Here is an 11034-nt window from a genome sequence, read left to right as displayed (position 1 = left end):
TAGGACAAGGCATCAAATATTTCAAAAGGCAGCCATACATTTTTCATATTTTTCTGAAACAGCTTATGTTCTAACACAATTTAAAAATCAAACTGCCAAGCAGTTTTGTTTTTACTCTTTTCACAGTTACAGAGCAAAGAATAAACCTAACAATGTCCACTTCTCTTAACTTACCACCAATATACTCATACAACTCTTGATTTATTCTAAAACGCATATTGATGCGCTTGGCAAGACTATAATGAATAAAATGGCAAGCGGTAAATCTAATTCATGCCAGAAGACTGGAGAAGTTACACGGGAAGCACACACACACACAACTTCACAAAAGTTGGGAATACTGCTGATTTCAAATAAATGATGATCAAAGTGAGACTTTCATGCCTCAAGTCCCATTCAGTCAAAATCACGATTTGTAAGAACAAGTGGTGCCACCAGTGTCCAAACATACAGCACAATGCTAATCCAACTAGAAGAGATTTTCACCCAGACAGCTGTCCACTGACTTTTCATCTCACAAGAAGGCTCATACCTGTACCAGTTGGTAAGGGTCATCATGATATAAAGCGAAGCCAGGAAAAGCATGAAGTGAAAGAAGGAGTAACTGTAAGTGACACCATCTCTTTCATTATCTACGGCTTGGTGAACATCATCACCATCCTCAAGTGACCCATCATTTCTGGCTCCACCATCTTCTATTAGTGTTGATTCATCAACTAAACTGACTGTTAGAGTCAATTTATTAACCTGACTATTGTTTGAAGTATGGATGCTTGAATGAAATACACACAGTAAAAAGAGGATTAGTCCAATAATTCCTTGAGTATGCCACCACTGTACAGACTGCCCCTCCTTTGAGATAGTCCTTGTTGTATTATATCCAATTATGTTCAGTAGACTTGGGTTACATTCTGTTTCTGGTTCATTGGTCATAGCAGACCATGTCAAATACATTGTGTAGACTGTAATCACTGAAGACTGTAACAAACCAGATCTTGGTTGTGATTCTTGGATTTTTGGCAGTATGGACATTATAGAAGCACCAAGGCAGAGGAGCATGTTGACACTGATGAATGCTTTATTTTCTGCACAACTGGCTGGATGAGTATAGTAAACAAAAAACAGGATGATAGCAACTAAAGACAGCAGATAATTCAGGGCTGTAGCTGATAACAAAGCTGCATACCAACATCTCGAGTTCCCCTCTTCCATTTTTACAACCCATGATTCATTCCATGAATGGGCAAAATCAATGAGTAAGACTAGCTGTATGAGAATGAAGCAAAAGGCACCTGCCATGCCTACATAAAACCACACAGTTGTAAAAGTTCCTTCTGGAATGAAGAAGGCCCCAGTAATAATTGCAATTGCTGCAGCAAATTTAAAGAACCAGAATCCATTGTGTATTGCAGCTCTAGGGTCACTGCTGCTCTTCACTTTGATCATTAAGAGAGTGAGAAGAAGATAGAACATAGCCAAGCCAAAACACAATCGGTATACAGCTTTACAGCCAACCAGAATATTACAAGGGACCATTCCTTTCTCATTCTCACAAAATCCAGGAATCTTATTCAGCTGTTCTTCCATTCCAGGTATCAACATTACACAAGCTACACACATTCCAACAAGCAAAAAAAGTGCATAGATCAACCTAGTTACAGTGGAGTTATTTCCACTAGGACAGCATCGGCACAGCAAACACAGGGCACTGCCACACAAACATGGTATCCAGCTTGCCATGGAGCACAGCCCCAAGATGCTCCCCATCTCCACAATGTCGCAGGAGTAGCATATGCCAACAAGATGGAGACAGCACCTTCTCTCGCCTTTCCCAGCTTATTTACTCTAAGTCCATATTTTTAAGACCATATTTCGTTATAGAGATTTTGTATTTCTCCTAAGGTCAGTTCCCTGAATGCTCAGGCTGAGTTAGCAGGATAGAATACTGTCTAGAGAGGCTTCCCTGGTGGCTAAGTGTAAACAATCCACTTGCAGTGCAGATGACAATTCAACCCCTGGATCAGGAAGATCCCCTGGAAATGGGTATGGCAACCCACTCCAATATTCTTGCCTAGGAAATCCCATGGACAGAGGAGCCTGGCAGACTACAATCCATGTGGTTGCAAGATTCAGACACAACTTAGTAACTAAACCACCACCACCACCTATTCTGTATAGGTACCCTATGAATGAATTTTCCCTACCTGCATTCAACTCTGACTTTACCCCTTTTCTATTCCACATGCTGCTGCTGCTGCGTCACTTCAGTCGTGTCCGACTCTGTGTGACCCCATAGACAGCAGCCCACCAGGCTCCCCCGTCCCTGGGATTCTCCAGGCAAGAACACTGGAATGGGTTGCCATTTCCTTCTCCAATGCATGAAAGGGAAAAGTCAAAGTGAAGTCGCTCAGTCGTGTCCGACTTTTAGCGACCCCATGGACTGCAGCTCACCAGGCTCCTCTGTCCATGGGATTCTCCAGGCAAGAGTACTGGAGTGGGGTGCCATTGCCTTCTCTTCTATTCCACAGAGGGCCTGACAAAAATTACATAAAAATATTGTGTTCCTATCCTCAACTGTAAGAGATGATAACACATGTTCTGGGAGTGGGAATGCAGATAAAAGAAAATAAGCTTCAGAAAAATCTTAGCTCAGCTCCTGGCAAATGGAATCCCAGGTAAAAGTTTGTGATAATGTGTTTACTGTCATCATTTTCATCACCATAACCTTCATGACCATCTGGAGAACTTAAGGGACAGTTTAGGGAGACCTATTTTCTGCTCTGCTGGAAAAGATGCCCAAGGAAGATAGAACCAGTGTGGGAGGAAAATAGAAATTGAAATAAGAGTTCTCAAATCCCCACCATTAACAATAACATGAACTTCATAGGTCTCTGCTTTGAACCTATGCATCTTTGGTGCCCTTTCACTGGCTATCCCAACTGTCTCACTGCTTTGATGATGAGAAAACAAATGTCCCCCAATCCTTCCTGCATTCAGGACCTCCTTTCTTATGAACAGTTGAGAAATTTTAAACCAAAGCCAGATCTCAAACCCTAAGTTGGCCTTCTTACACCAGCCTGAGAGCTTTTCAAGTCACCATTTCCTTATACAGAGTCTGCATTTCTCCTAAATTCACTTCCCTGAATGCAGGCTGGGTTAGCAGGAGAGAATATTGTTTAGGTGCCTTATGAATGGAATATCACTGTCTACATTCAAATCTGACTTTACCCTCTATCTCTCCAGGGTTTATAAACATTACCTTAAAGTATTGTGTCCCTATCCAGAACTACAAAATAATAATAATGGTATTGCTGTCTTTGGAGGTGATAGTAAAGCATATAAAAATAACAATTACACAAAAAAACTTAGCTCAGCTCCTGGACTTGGAATCCTTAGATAAAGTTTTGTGACACTGTGGTTACTGTCATCATTTTCATCATCTTTACCTTCATGATATTTTGGAACACTTGGGGGACAATTTAGAGGGACCTCTTTCTTGCTCAGGTAGAAAAAAAATGCACCCCCTCCAAGACAGAAACAATGTTAGAGGAAAATAGAAATTTAAATAAGAGTTCTTGGATCCCCACCACTAAAAACATAAACTTCATAGGCCTCTTAGCTGAATCTGTGTATTTTGGTGCCCTCCCACGAGCTATCCCAACTGTCCCACTGCCTTAAAGGTGAGTAAACAAGGCTTCTCCATCCTTCCTGCATTCAGTGTGTGCCTCTGCATTTGACACTCACTGGGTTGGGCTGTGTCTCTGCTGAAGCAGGACTGAAAGATGCAGATTGCCTGCCCCTCCCGTGCCCGCTGTTGGATGAGGGTTGAGGCTGTGTCCGCAGGACTCATAAGAAAACAGACTCAAGTATGGCTTCCAGGATCAGACAACAGCTCTGGGAGATGAAAGACCTGTACAGATATGACACCCAGTGGACTGGAGCTGACTAACTTAAGGGTGGGGAAGCATAGACTAATCATTTACAATGATACAACCTTGAGACCTCAGTGCACCTAAAAGATAATTAGATGAATTGGTCCATGGTCTCTCAGTCTCTGAGGATGTGCTAATTTCATGGAGGAGGAAAAGAAGAAAAGTGATTGCATTAGGAAGGACCTAGACCTTTCCTCTTCTCAAGAGGAGGCTGACCTCTACTCCTCACCACTGAAGTTCAAGTTGTTTACATTATTGTAAACTTCAGGCACTTCTTTTACAGATATATATATATATATATATATATTTTTTTTTTTAATATATATTATTTTCCATTATAGAGTATTATAGGTCTGTATATATAGAATATAGTTCCCTATGCTATTCAGTAAATTTTTGTTGTTTATTTTATATATAGTAGTGTATATATGGAAGTTAATCTCAAACTTTCAATGTATCCTTCCGTGTGCCTTCCCTTTTAGTAACTATCAGTTTGTTTTTTATATCTGTGACTCTATTTCTGTTTTTTAAAAAGTTCTTTTGTGTTATTCTTTTAGTTTTCATACATAAGAGATATCACATGATAATTTGTCTTTCTCTTTCTGACTTATTTCACTTATTATGCTCTCTAGGTCCATCTTTGTAGCTCCAAATGGCATTATTTCACTCTTTTTCATAAGATCAGATCAGTTGCTCAGTCGTGTCTGACTCTTTGCAACCCCATGAATCGCAGCACACCAGACCTCCCTGTCCATCACCATCTCCCAGAGTTCACTTGAACTCACGTCGGTGATGCCATCCAGCCATCTCATCCTCTGTCGTCCCCTTCTCCTCCTGCCCCCAATCCCTCCTAGCATCAGAGTCTTTTCCAATGAGTCAGCTCTTCGCATGAGGTGGCCAAAGTACTGGAGTTTCAGCTTTAGCATCATTTCTTCCAAAGAAATCCCAGAGCTGATCTCTTTCAGAATGGTCTGGTTGGATCTCCTTGCAGTCCAAGGGACTCTCAAGAGTCTTCTCCAACACCACAGTTCAAAAGCATCAATTCTTCGGCACTCAGCCTTCTCCACAGTCCAACTCTCGCATCCATACACGACCACAGGAAAAACCATAGCCTTGACTAAATGGACCTTTGTTGGCAAAGTAATGTCTCTGCTTTTCAATATGCTATCTAGGTCGGTCATAGCTGAGGAGTATTCCATTTATATAGCAACACATCTTCTTTTTTAAAAATTAATTTATTTTTTATTAAAGGATAATTGCTTTACAGAATTTTGCTGTTTTCTGCCAAAACTCAACATGAATCAGCCATACGTATGCATATTTCCCCTCCCTTTTGAAACTCCCTCCCATTTCTCTCCCCATCTCACCCTTCTAGGTTGATACAGAGCCCCTGTTTGAGTTTCCTGAGCCATACAGCAAATTTCCATTGGCTATCTATTTTACATATGGTAATGTAAGTTTCCATGTTACTCTTTCCATACATTCCACCCTCTCCTCTCCTCTCTGCATGTCCATAAGTCTATTCTCTATGTCTGTTTCTCCATTGTTTCCCTGTAAGAAAATTCTTCAGTACCATTTTTTTTTAGATTCCATATATATGTGTTAGAATATGATATTTATCTTTCTCTTTCTGATTCACTTCACTCTGTATAAAGGTTCTAGGTTCATCCACCTCATTAGAACTGACTCAAATGCATCCCTTTTTATGGCTGAGTAATATTCCATTGTGTATATATACCACAACTTTATCCATTCATCTGTCAATGGACATCTAGGTTGCTTCCAAGTTCTGGCTATTGTAAATAGTGCTGCAATGAACAATGGGATGCATGTGTATCTTTCAATTTTGGTTTCCTCAGAGTATAGGCCTAAGAGTAGTATTGCTGGGTCATATGGTAGTTTTATTCCTAGTTTTATAAGGAATCTCCATACCATCTTCCATAGTGGCTGTATCAATTTACATTCCCACCAACAGTGCAAGAGTGTTTCCTTTTCTCCACACCCTCTCCAGTATTTATTGTTTGTAGACTTTTTGATGCAGGACATTCTGACTGGTGTGAGGTGCTATCTCATTGTAGTTTTGATTTGCATTTCTCTAATAATGAGCACTGTTGAGCATCTTTTCGTGTGTTTGTTAGCCATCTGTATGTCTTCTTTGGAGAAACGACTGTTTAAGTCTTTTCCCCACATTTTGATTGGGTTGTTTGTTTTTCTGGTATTGAGTTGTACAAGCTGCTTGTATATTTTGGAAATTAATCCTTTGTCAGTTATTTTTCAAGACGATTTCCCTGTAGAAGACCTAGTACATGAAGAATTTGCCCTGTTGTGGCTATTTCTGCAGATCCCATCATGCTGTTTCCGGTCATAGAGTCAGAAATGCCTTTAGTTTCTCTTACATTCATAGAGTCCTTCCATTGATGTAGAGCCACTCAGTGTCTGAGTTCAACAAACTTTTGATTTCTGCTCAATTGGAGAGGACACAGTTCCCTCTGTAAATGTATATTTTTAAAATAACTTTTGTATTTGAATTCTGGATGTCATTAATGTGCTTTTGGCTTACATTCCATGGACAGAGGAGCCTGGTGGGCTACAGTGTACAGTCTCTGGGGTTGCAAATAATCAGACATGACTGAGTGACTAACACTTTCACACACACTTATGTGAGATGATGGTCTGTTGCAACCTGCTACACCTTATGTTTCTGTCTTCCTGGTTCAGAGTCTATATATGAGAAACTCAAGAGATTGATTCCTCATTAACTTGTTAGTTGATGAGTAGAGTATATACTCAATTAAGTTGGACATGGAAGAAAAATGTTAATTATATTTGTGCAAACATGTCAGAGAAAAGTTAGGGGGACAACCAAATAACTGGTGTGTACAGAATATTTAGGGGAAAAGAAGTGGGTATCAATCAGATCAGATCAGATCAGTCACTCAGTCATATCCGACTCTTTGCGACCCCATGAATCGCAGCACGCCAGGCCTCCCTGTCCATCACCAACTCCCGGAGTTCACTCAGACTCACGTCCATTGAGTCAGTGATGCCATCCAGCCATCTCATCCTCTGTCGTCCCCTTCTCCTCCTGCCCCCAATCCCTCCCAGCATCAGAGTCTTTTCCAATGAGTCGACTCTTTGCATGAGGTGGCCAAAATACTGGAGTTTCAGCTTTAGCATCATTCCTTCCAAAGAAATCCTAGAGCTGATCTCCTTCAGAATGGACTAGTTGGATCTCCTTGCAGTCCAAGGGACTCTCAAGAGTCTTCTCCAACACCACAGTTCAAAAGCATCAATTCTTCAGTGCTCAGCCTTCTTCACAGTCCAACTCTCACATCCATACATCACCACAGGAAAAACCATAGCCTTGACTAGACGAACCTTTGTTGGCAAAGTAATGTCTCTGCTTTTGAATATGCTATCTAGGTTGGTCATAACTTTCCTTCCAATGAGTAAGCGTCTTTTAATTTCATGGCTGCAGTCACCATCTGCAGTGATTTTGGAGCCCAGAAAAATAAAGTCTGACACTGTTTCCACTGTTTCCCTATCTATTTTCCATGATATGGTGGGACTGGATGCCATGATGTTTGTTCTCTGAATGTTGAGCTTTAAGCCAACTTTTTCACTCTCCACTTTCACTTTCATCAAGAGGCTTTTGAGATCCTCTTCACTTTCTGCCATAAGGGTAGTGTCATCTGCATATCTGAGGTTATTGATATTTCTCCTGGCAATCTTGATTACAGCTTGTGTTTCTTCCAGTCCAGCGTTTCTCATGATGTACTCTGCATATAAGTTAAATAAACAGGGTGACAATATACAGCCTTGACGTACTCCTTTTCCTATTTGGAACCAGTCTGTTGTTCCATGTCCAGTTCGAACTGTTGCTTCCTGACCTGCATAAAAATTTTTCAAGAGGCAGATCAGGTCGTCTGGTATTCCCATCTCTTTCAGAATTTTCCACAGTTTATTGTGATCCACACAGTCAAAGGCTTTGGCATAGTCAACAAAGCAGAAATAGATGTTTTTCTGGAACTCTCTTGCTTTTTCCAGGATCCAGCGGATGTTGGCAATTTGATCTCTGGTTCCTCTGCCTTTTCTAAAACCAGCTTGAACATCAGGAAGTTCACGGTTCACATATTGCTGAAGCCTGGCTTGGAGAATTTTGAGCATTACTTTACTAGCGTGTGAGATGAGTGCAATTGTGTGGTAGTTTGAGCATTCTTTGGCATTGCCTTTCTTTGGGATTGGAATGAAAACTGACCTTTTCCAGGCCGGTGGCCACTGCTGAGTTTTCCAAATTTGCTGGCACATTGAGTGCAGCACTTTCACAGCATCATCTTTCAGGATGTGGAATAGCTCAACTGGAATTCTATCACCTCCACTAGCTTTGTTCATAGTGATGTTTTCTAAGGCCCACTTGACTTCACATTCCAGAATGTCTGGCTCTAGGTGAGTGATCACACCATCGTGATTATCTGGGTCATGAAGATCTTTTTTGTACATTTCTTCTGTGTATTCTTGCCGTCTCTTCTTAATATCTTCTGCTTCTGTTAGGTCCATACCATTTCTGTTCTTTATCGAGCCCATCTTTGCATGAAACGTTCCTTTGGTATCTCTAATTTTATTGAAGAGATCTCTAGTCTTTCCCATTCTGCTGTTTTCCTCTATTTCTTTGCACTGATCGCTGAGGAAGGCTTTCTTATCTCTTCTTGTTATTCTTTGGAACTCTGCATTCAGATGTTTATAGCTTTCCTTTTCTCCTTTGCTTTTTGCTTCTCTTCTTTTCACAGCTATTTGTAAGGCCTCCCCAGATAGCCATTGTGCTTTTTTGCATTTCTTTTCCATGGGGATGGTCTTGATCCCTGTCTCCTGTACAATGTCACGAACCTCATTCCATAGTTCATCAGGCACTCTATCTATCAGATGTAGTCCCTTAAATCTATTTCTCACTTCCACTGTATAATCATAAGGGGTTTAATTTAGGTCATACCTGAATGGTCTAGTGGTTTTCCTTACTTTCTTCAATTTAAGTCTGAATTTGGCAATAAGGAGTTCATGGTCTGAGCCACAGTCAGCTCCTGGTCTTGTTTTTGCTGACTGTATAGAGCTTCTGCATCTTTGGCTGCAAAGAATATAATCAATCTGATTTCGGTGTTGACCATCTGGTGATGTCCATGTATAGAGTCTTCTCTTGTGTTGTTGGAAGAGGGTGTTTGTTATGACCAGTGCATTTTCTTGGCAAAACTCTATTAGCCTTTCCCCTGCTTCATTCTGTATTCCAAGGCCAAATTTGCCTGTTACTCCAGGTGTTTCTTGACTTCCTACTTCTGCATTCCAGTCCCCTATAATGAAAAAGACATCTTTTTGGGTGTTAGTTCTAAAAGGTCTTGTAGGTCTTCATAGAACCGTTCAACTTCAGCTTCTTCAGCGTTACTGGTTGGGGCATAGACTTGGATTAGTGTGATATTGAATGGTTTGCCTTGGAAACGAACAGAGATCATTCTGTTGTTTTTGAGATTGCATCCAAGTACTGCATTTTGGACTCTTTTGTTGACCATGATGGCCACTCCATTTCTTCTGAGGGATTCCTGCCCACAGTAGTAGATACAATGGTCATCTGAGTTCAGTTCAGTTCAGTTCAGTCACTCAGTCATGTCCGACTCTTTGCGAAGCCAATGTAAACAAATCTTATTTTTCCTTTTATTTACCACCCCAAGCCTAGATCTGTTTATATTCTTCATTCATGAAATACCAAAAGCCTACGTGTCTTTCTCCTGTCAATTCCTCATTAACTTACTGTTTCTTTGCCTAAAAGAGATAATAGCTGCCTGCTTTGGCCACTTCTTAGGTCTTATTTTAATAAGACCTCCGTGTGTAAGAATTCAAATTTGTTTCTTTTTCTCCTGTTGTCTCGCATCAATTTTGTTATTATTCCAGCCACAAGAACTCTAGAGGGGTAGAAGAGGAAATTTCCCCTCCCTCCACACCACACACATCCTACAAATGGGTGTTATTGGCCCTGGTTCAGTGTGAGGGATACAAGTGCAGAGAAGTGGGGAGATTTACACACACTGCACATTAAGTGGGTGAAACATGTGGAACTCAGACAAAGGCCTCCTAATTCCCACCCCAAGGCTCTGTCTCACCAGATTATTTCCTTTTAAAACCTATGTTAGTCCCAGATGATCAAATAGAAGTAAAACCACGAATTCCTTCTTTTGAGATGTGGTGAGTTTATAGGTAAATAGGCAGAATGGACCAAAATGCTTGCAAGGGATCTTTACTGTATGAATATTATGGATGATGGGCTTGTCTATGGATAGTAATGAATTTTCCAGCCCATTTTGTAAATCTGAGTGATAATAGTTATAATATCATTCCTTGTGCTCAGTTGCTCAGTCCTGTCGGACTCTTAACGACCCCATGGACCATAGCCCACAAGGCTCCTCTGTCCATGGAATTTTTCAGGCAAGAATACTAGAGTGGGTTGACATTTCCTCCTCCAGAGGATCTTCCTGACCCAGTAATCAAATCCCAGCCTCCTGCATCTCCTGTACTGGCAGGCAGATTCTTTACCACCTGAGCCACCAAGGAAGCCCCATCATTCCCTATGCTGCTGCTGCTAAGTCACTTCAGTCGTGTCCTACTCTGTGTGACCCCATGGACGCAGCCTACCAGGCTTCTCCGTCCATGGGATTCTCCAGGCAACAGTACTGGAATGGGGTGCCATTGCCTTCTCCTATCATTCCCTATATAAGGTGCTAAATTTCATGTGACTCTATCATAAAAAGACTATTCCTAGTCAGCCTTCAAGGATCTTTCTAGTTTTACACCTTGAAAATCAGACCATGTGGTTGATTTTGTCTGATTTTTCCATTAGCATAACTTGTAGAGATAGTTATAGAAAAATTTAATGTTTCAATTTTTTAAATGGAAGCAATACTGTTGAATACATATATCTTTTGGAAATTCTCACTAGTGTAATATACAGAGGATTGCAAGAATTTTCAGAACTGTATCATAATAAAATTTTTTTTAATATTTGTGAATTATTAAATCCAAAGTATGGACACTTATCTGTATGCCCCTTCAATTGTTCTGTTTA

General features: G+C 40.7%; 1 pseudogene across 1 annotated transcript; it reads right to left on the bottom strand.

Moving 5' to 3' along the window:
- Positions 1-1827, bottom strand: LOC113895951 (annotated as a pseudogene). The gene has a single exon (XR_003511956.1). The product of XR_003511956.1 is annotated as a serine incorporator 1 pseudogene (transcript).
- Positions 1828-11034: the final 9207 nt, after the last annotated feature.

Source organism: Bos indicus x Bos taurus, chromosome 7 (assembly GCF_003369695.1).
Source record: "Bos indicus x Bos taurus breed Angus x Brahman F1 hybrid chromosome 7, Bos_hybrid_MaternalHap_v2.0, whole genome shotgun sequence".
Taxonomy (NCBI): domain Eukaryota; kingdom Metazoa; phylum Chordata; class Mammalia; order Artiodactyla; family Bovidae; genus Bos; species Bos indicus x Bos taurus.
Note: the sequence above shows the minus strand (reverse complement) of the source record. Positions and strands in the feature narration are given on the sequence as shown.